The following is a 7,177-nucleotide window of genomic DNA, read 5'->3' as shown; positions in this document are numbered from 1 at the left end:
CGGGACCCTGGCCGGTGGCCGCGGGTGAAGTTGTTGGAGGAGATCTAGATTGGGGGAAACCCCTTGATCGGCCCTGGCCGACCGCACCGACGACGATGTTCAAGGGTGTCGCTTTTCTTCTTGGAGACGTCGGTCTACGATTGCTCCTCCACTTCCCCCTACTCGCCTTCCGGGTGAAAACCCTAACTCCAATGGGCGGCGGCGGCGTCCTTGACATCGTGAACTTCCTGAAGGCGTCGCCTTGAGGGCTGACTGGTGGGGGGCACTGTGTGGGTCCTTGACGGTTGCTAGTGGATGGCATTTCTTCGGAGGAAACCCCGGGACCTAGTCTTCCAGATCGTACAATGGCGGTACCGCGGTGTCGTTTCTCTCTTGGAAGCATCGTTTATGGATCAGCGCTGGATGACAGAGGCATGAGGAGGAGCGGCTTCGTCTTGCACGGAGCTTTGCTGGAGTTGTCAAATCATGTGTGGCCAACAGGTGCTACCCCTAGTCATGCCTGGTTGGCAGGTGCTATGCACGACAGTTCTTTCAGAGTCTTCGCGTGTGGACAGATGAGTGCAGGGCGGTGGCGTCGTTGGGCGTCGCGGTGGCGTCGACGGATGTTCAGACTGGTAAGGATGGTGCGGATCTCCCTTCTGAAGATGGGTCAGTGGTCCGATGATGATGTTGGCTTCTAAAAGGTGTGCATGTGGTATGCGTTTTGTTGGAGTTAATCACGTCTTGTGATTCCCTAGCCGGGTTGGACTAGGACACGGTCACCGTATAGGAATTGTATTGGCTGTAGCTAGCTAATATATATATGTACCCCTACCTCTTGTAACATAAGATTGTGTTCAGATCAAAGCAATAGAATCGACGGGACCGAGACGGTCCTGTAGCAATCCAATCTCGCATGTGTTCTCACTGGAATAGCTAGCCTCTTGTGGTATAGTGGTATACGTACGTGTTGTGGCGAATCAATCAAGCTGCTTGGTGATTGATAACTAGCTAGCTAGCTTTGCACTACGGTGTATCTCGCCGTAAAGATATCTCGTCGAGTTCGGTAGTCAGCGTTGCTTCGCTTCTTCGTCGTTCGTCACCATCGTCGGAAAGTACTCGGCGTCGGGTCTGGGCCAACAATTGGTATCTAGAGCAAGGTTGATCTTCTAGTAACAGAAGATCATGACGGAGGACGACAAAGCCAATCATATGGCGGCGTACTCCGGTGCGGCTAAAGTATTTGCTGCTCTGGCTAGTTCGTCGTACCCATGATTTGATCGCGAGAACTTTGGGGTTTGGAAGGCCCTAATGGAGTGTGGTCTCCGCGCCAAGGTGTTGTGGGACGCAGTCGATCCAGGAGGCGACGCTTTCAAGAAGGGGGGACACGAGCACTCGAAGGATCGGCATGCAGCATCGGCGATTTAGTCGGTGATGTCAATGGATGTCCTCCAACACCTGATCACCAAAGAAATGGCGAAGGAGGTGTGGGATACCTTGGAGCTCATGTTCGAGGGACACGACCGCGTCAAGCAAGCCAATCTCCAAACTCTCTTAAGGAACTATGAGACTTTGGTCATGGGCGACAATGAGTCTGTGGACGCATTTGGTTCACGGGTAGCTACCCTCGTCAATCGGATCCGCGCACTTGGAGAGAATCTAACGGAGGCCTCGGTTGTCCGTCGGTTCTTGCGTGCGGCTCCTCCCCGGTACCTGCAAATTGTCACGTTGATCGAGCGGTGCGTCGATCTCGCGACCCTGTCCATGGATTATCTCGTCGGACGCTACAAGGCTCACGACGAGCGCATGCGGTACAGTCTCGGGGACGGGAGGAACGATGAGCTTGTCATGCTCACGCGGGCTCAGTGGCAGGCGCTGGACTCGAGGAGAGAAGGTGAGAGCTCTAGCAGTTACACTCGCCAAGATCGTGTGCCAAACAAACAAAATCAAAAGGACGCCAGCGATGGCACTCCGAAGAAGAAGAAGAAGTTCGACCAGCGCAAGATCAAGTGTTACAATTATGGCATCATGGGGCACTTCAAGTCGGAGTGCAAGAATCTCCCAAAGGAGAAGGCGCTCATGGCCCAGCAAGGAGATGAAGGTGACATGATGTTGATGTGTGAACTCGTGGACGAGGAGGATCCAGTTCTTCAAGTGTCGGCTAAAGAAATTGCCGCACTGCGTGAAGGAAGAGTTTGCTCTCAAGGTCATGGTTCGGAAACCCGTATTGATGCTACGGATGCGGGAGGTGATTCCGAAACTTACATCAATGCTATGGATGTAAGTGCCAACTTTGCTGGAGCGAAGGAAGCGCTCATTGCATGTGCTCGGCCGTGGAGAAGCGGCGTTGTTACAGACATGAGGGGTGATTTCAAAACTCGTGTTGAAGCTACTGACGTAAGACATAATTCTGAAATTTATGTCGATGCTATGGACACGGACATAATTACTTCAGCATACTTGGCGCCTGAAAACCACGAATCAAAGTATGCTGATGCAAAAGTAAGCACGTGTGCACCAACCATGTTACGTTGTCTAGTAATAGACGAAGACGTGATGTCGAAAGTCCACAAAAAGGCAAAGCGTACATGCGATGTGTCGCTGAGCAGAACATGCAAGCTAGGTGATGATGGAGCTTGTTCTGATGAAGCGAGTTCTACGACCGCTCGATCGGGAAGTTCTGGAGGCGCTGTTATACCGTTGGAGCAGACGGGCCGAAAGGAGATGGCCTACCCAACCAACCGAGTTGCTCAGAAGTGGACACATGGCCTGGTGGCCAGGCCAGCTCACAAGCGGCGTGTGGCACATGCAAAGAGGCAACAACAACTGTTGGGCGCTCCCCATGTGATGGTGATAAGTATGCACCAGCAAACCTAGCTGGACATGGCGAGCTGCCACTGGAAGGTGGCTCGTTCAGTGGAGGTCTAGGAGAGATGGTGTGTGCAGTTTTGCCATGCACGCACACTGCAACAAGAAGAGACGGGAACGGCGAGGTAATGCTAGCAGTGCCTGTGGAAAAGGAAGAAAGGACACTGCCATCTACATCCGTGTTGCTTCAACCGGAGCTACGTCTGTATCTGGAGAAAACTGTTCAGACAGTTGACCCGCTGAAAATGAAAGGGAGTAGGCGAATGTGTCTAGCAATTGCCGAGAAACCGGCAGATTTTGAAGACACGAATACGAAGAAGTGTTGGCGTCATGCTATAAAAGAAGAGTTGGGGTCGATCCACGACAACAATGCATGGGAGCTTGTGGATCTTCCCAACAATGAAAAAACCATGGAGCTCAAGTGGGTATTTACGATCAAGAAAGAAGCCGAAGGAAATTGTGTGAAGCACAAGGCGAAGCTAGTGGTCAAAGAGGACATGCAAGATGAAGGTGTGGGCTTTAAAGAAGTGTTCGTTCCCATTGCACAGATGGAATCGGTGAGATTACTCATCGCTCTCGCGGCACAAGAATCATGGAAGATATATCACATGGATGTAAAATTCACGTTTTTGCACGGTGAGATGGAAGGAGATGTGTATGTGAATCAAGCACCGAGCTTCATCAAAGAGGAAGAAGAACACAAGGTATTGAAGGCACACAAAGTTTTGTATGGGCGACGGCAAGACCTTCGGGCATGGAACATCAAACTTGATCGGACTTTGATTTTTCTTGGATTTGAGAAAGCCCCACTCGAGCATACAATGTACAAGAGAGGTGAAGGAAGTGATCGTCTACTAGTTGGAAACTACGACGATGAACTATTGATTATCGGAGCAGATGAAGAGGTAATTGCAAAGTTCAAGCTACAAATGAAGGAGCTTTTCAAAATGGACGATCTAGGTCTTTTGAGTTGCTACCTCAGACCAGAGGTACATCATAAGCCGGAAGAGATTACATTAAGCCAGGAGGTATACGCAAGGAAGGTACTTAAAAATTGTGGCATGAATGGTTGCAATCCAATTGATGCTTCAATGGAACCTCGTCTTGAGCTGATCAAGATAATGAAACTACTCGACTACTGTGGTAGTGACAAGGAAGGAATTGCTCACGCCCGTAAGAGTACCTCGGACGTGGCATATTTTCATGATGAAAGCGTAGTAAGCTGGCTATCACGAAAGCAAAAAAGGTGACATCGACTTCAAGTGAAGCAGAGTGTCAAGGTGTGTGGCTAGGAAGGCTACACGGTGATCTCATGGATCGAGATCCGGAACAAGTGGTGCTCAATATTGATAACGAGTCTATATTTTTCTACGTGAGAATCCAGTGCGACATGATAGGAGCAAGCACATTGATACGATGTATCACTACATGAAGGACTGCGTGGAAGAAGAGAAGGCGGAGGTCAACTACATTCGCACCGATGATCAGTTGGCGGACATCCTGACCAAGGCTTTGAATCGGGAGAAGTTTTTGGATATGCAAAGAAGGATCAGCGTCCAAGCTGTGACATGACGACGTCGTGATTAGGGGGGTGACTGTTGGAGTTAATCACGTCTTGTGATTCCCTAGCCGGGTCGAACTAGGACACGGTCACCGTATAGGAATTGTATTGGCTGTACCTAGCTAATATATATATATATATATGTACCCCTACCTCTTGTAACATAAGATTGAGTTCAGATCAAAGCAATAGAATCGACGGTCCTGTAGCAATCCAATCTCGCATGTGTTCTCGCCGGAATAGCTAGCCTCTTGTGGTATAGTGGTATACGCACGTGCTGTGGCGAATCAATCAAGCTGCTTGCTGATTGATAACTAGCTAGCTAGCTTTGCACTACGGTGTATCTCGACGTAAAGATGGCGAATCAATCAAGCTGCTTACTGATTGATAACTAGCTAGCTAGCTTTGCACTATGGTGTATCTCGACGTAAAGATATCTCGTCGAGTTCGGTAGCCAGCGTTGCTTCGCTTCGTCGTCGTTCGTCGCTATCGTCGGAAAGTACTCGGCGTCGGGTCTGGGCCAACACGTTTTAGGTCTGATGCATCGGATGTTGATCCCGATACGTTATGTGGATGGATTGGTGACGACACCGGTTTTAGATATGAGGAATGAGAGCACTCCATATTATTGAGTTTGTAGGTGTGAATGATGGCTTCGGATGGATTGATGTATGTTCTTATCAGATCTTTATGAAATAATTAATAAAGATGGCTACATGCATCGATTGATGCAGAGACCGGGGTTTAACCTCCTTTTCCAAAAAAAAGAAATTCTCTCTACTTTAATGAAAAGGCAGAGTCCCAGCAATTGCTTGTCCATATTTCATGATACACGGTACACGTTAGACAAAAGATGTGATGATCGAAAGGCCATTTTGTCGTCGGAAGTTGGTGTACACTAGTGGGGACAGGGCCTTTAGTCCCGGCCCGTAAGGGGCTTTAGTCCCGGACCAAAGGTGCTCCACGTGGCCGCCTTAGAGGGAGTACCTTTAGTCCCGGTTCTACTTACGAACCGGGACTAAAGGATCCGTCTGTTTTTTTTCTCTCCACTTTAATGAAAAGGCAGAGTCCCAGCAATTGCTTGTCCATATTTCATGATACACGGTACACGTTAGACAAAAGATGTGATGATCGAAAGGCAATTTTGTCGTCGGAAGTTGGTGTACACTAGTGGGGACAGGGCCTTTAGTCCCGGACCAAAGGTGCTCCATGTGGCCGCCTTGGAGGGAGTACCTTTAGTCCCGGTTCTACTTACGAACCGGGACTAAAGGATCCGTCCGTTTTTTTTTATCCAAAAAGGTAGATTTTTTTTAAATTTTATTTTTGAATATTTTTTATGTTTTATTCCAATTTTCTAATCTTTGAATTATTTGACAATTTAATCTCTAATCACCCATCCTCACTGCTCTAGCGTGGATCACTCATTTCAAATCGTCTAACTTCCCGGCCGATCACCCATCCTTTCACTGCTTCAGTCCGAGCACGCTTAACTTTCTGGTTCTATCGAACCTAGTTGCCAAGTGTGCACTTGTTGTTTTCCTGACGATAGTAAGCTATCAATCCTAAACAACTTGGGTCTTGATGTCATGTCACATGATTTAATTTTTTGAATTACAAACAATTATTAAAATAAACTTAATAAGTAACAATAATAGTGAATTTCAATGAAAACAACCTAATATTTTTAAATAAAATTATTTTTCTTTTTTTTTTGGAAAAAACTTCTTTTTGAAATAACTTTTTTTCCATTTGGAATTTTGAGCATGTGAGAAAACTTCACCGGGCAAGCCCGGGTGAAATCAAGTACCAATTTTTTCTAGTTTTTTTTGATATATTAATTTTTTTTGGACGTCGTATGCAAAAGTTATGATCGTTTATTTTTTTCCTTTTTTTGCAAAAACGGTCAAAATTCATATCTCAAAATTTCTATACCGACTAGACACTAAAACCTAACAACATCTCAAAGGATTTTCTTTTTTGAAGATTTTATCATTTTTGTTTATTTTTTGAAGATTTTATCACTTTTGTTTATTTTCTACAAAACTCAAAGTATCAAGGTTTCAGACGAAAACCCATCTGCTACAAAGGCATTTTTTAAAAATTAATTGAACTGTAGATTTTTTTTGTGCATTAAATATACACCATACTACAACATGTTAAAATCTACAGAAAGAACTAACTAAAAATAATAAAAAACAACAATTAAATGACTAAAACAACTATATAAGCAAAATAATATTTCTTTAATTAAAATCCTAATTTAAATTATTCTAAAAATAACCAAATAAATCTTACTGTGACAACAATCTAACACATGAGTGGGAGCAAAAAGAATTAAATTAAAAACTATTTGTAAACTCAAGGTTTTCAAAAACTGGGTTTGAAGCAAATTTAAACAAATTCAAATTTAAACCATTCAAATTTGAAAACTAATGGCACAAACAGAAACTAGACAAAATGTTGAATCTAATGCAAAAAGAATCAATCAAAAACATCAAATATCCTAAAAGATATAAGCAATTTAAAACAGAAACTACAAACAAGAATTTAAAAACAGAAAAAATAAATCTGAACACCTTTAGTCCCGGTTCGTGTCACGAACCGGGACTAAAGGTCTACCCTTTAGTCCCGGTTCAAGACACCAACCGGGACTAAATCCTCCAAACCTTTTAGTCCCGGTTCGAGACACGAACCGGGACTAAAGGTCCAAGACACAAACCGGCACTAAATCCTCCAAACCCTTTAGTCCCGATTCGAGACACGAACCGG

The sequence above is a fragment of the Hordeum vulgare genome, chromosome 7H (assembly GCF_904849725.1).
Source record: "Hordeum vulgare subsp. vulgare chromosome 7H, MorexV3_pseudomolecules_assembly, whole genome shotgun sequence".
Taxonomy (NCBI): domain Eukaryota; kingdom Viridiplantae; phylum Streptophyta; class Magnoliopsida; order Poales; family Poaceae; genus Hordeum; species Hordeum vulgare.
The sequence above is the reverse complement of the archived record's forward strand: the minus strand, read 5'-3'. Positions refer to the sequence as shown.